The following is a 1,244-nucleotide window of genomic DNA, read 5'->3' as shown; positions in this document are numbered from 1 at the left end:
CGCTGTTCATCAGACGCAGTGGAAACGACCAGAAAAGGCCTCATATTTCTCAGGCTGATTATATCAGCTGTGTCCTCGGGGCAGATCTGAAACAAATGGATCACACAGCCACAAGGGCTATCGATTCCAATCCCTATAAATATACATCTCCCTCCTAAATATTTCAAAGCTGTTTTGTAATGCAGTGTATGCTTTAAAGGGGTCATATGATGCGTACACCAAATACACAAAATAATGTTCTTTTTAGCAGCATCATATGACCCCTTTAAAAGCACATACCTCAAAGTCTTTGACATTCTCATGTGAAGGATGTTTGTATTATGCCATAAAAAGCTCATATTTACAAGCATGATAAAGATAAATAATAATAATAATAATAATAATTCTCGTTCTGTGTTCCCCTCGGTAAATCGTGTTTCCCCCTCGGGGGGGCCCTCCATCGTCGGGCCTTTAGAATCCCCCCGGCGAACCTGTTTCAAAACCATGAATAAAAGACTGATATCAAGAACTGATATCACCTTTTTCCTCAAATTTCGTGTTTTCTCATTCAATCTGTTCTCCACACTTTCCCTGGTCCATTTCTGCCGTCAGCGATCTAATAAGCTCAATAGCATCGAGTACCTTAGCAATGATAGATGGAAAACGTTTTTTGTAATTTGCTTCATTAATTTTGCTGACATATCGAAATGGGTGAGAAATGGGCCACTAGCTCTGGAAGCACTGAAATTTTTACTGTCACTCTGACATTTTATCATTAGTGAAAAGATCTGTGTAAATAGACAATCTTTTAAACAGAAGAGCATGAATTTCTACTACTCCAACATATGCTACAAATGCTGGTGACCATACTCTTCTTTTCAACTGAAAAGTTAAGGGTTTTTTTCCTTTCCCTTAGACACTGATATGAAGTATCGTTTTACAAAGATACTACTTTTTTTTTTTTTGATTAACCATTAATAAGACCATCATGTTAGTTTTTTGCAAGCCATTTCTGCCAAAGTTTGGGGTCAGGTAAAGTAATCCTGAGAAGGAAAAAAAGAATCATAGTTTCCACAAAAATATTAATCAGCACAACTGCTTTCGACACTGATAATAATAATAACAGTGTCATGTGACACTGAAGACTTTAAAATATATTTTTAAAAATGTAAATATATTAAAATAGAAAACAGTTACTTTTAGTTGTAAGGATGTTTCAAAATGACTTGTGTTTAAGTTTTCTCAAGTTTTTTTTTTTTTTTTAT

The 1,244-nt window shown here is 35.1% G+C and overlaps 1 long non-coding RNA gene across 1 annotated transcript in view; it reads right to left on the bottom strand.

Moving 5' to 3' along the window:
* Positions 1–724: 724 nt before the first annotated feature.
* Positions 725–1,244, bottom strand: part of LOC107758155 (uncharacterized) — a 16,212-nt gene continuing 15,692 nt past the window's right edge. The window contains exons 2-3 of the long non-coding RNA XR_001641992.1: positions 832–836; positions 725–738 (exon numbers count right to left, since the gene is read on the bottom strand). This is a non-coding gene — a long non-coding RNA (uncharacterized LOC107758155). The remainder of the gene's footprint in view (positions 739–831; positions 837–1,244) is intronic.

This window comes from Sinocyclocheilus rhinocerous, unplaced genomic scaffold (genome assembly GCF_001515625.1).
Source record: "Sinocyclocheilus rhinocerous isolate Xijiao unplaced genomic scaffold, SAMN03320098_v1.1 scaffold894, whole genome shotgun sequence".
Lineage (NCBI taxonomy): Eukaryota > Metazoa > Chordata > Actinopteri > Cypriniformes > Cyprinidae > Sinocyclocheilus > Sinocyclocheilus rhinocerous.
The sequence above is the reverse complement of the archived record's forward strand: the minus strand, read 5'-3'. Positions and strand labels throughout refer to the sequence as shown.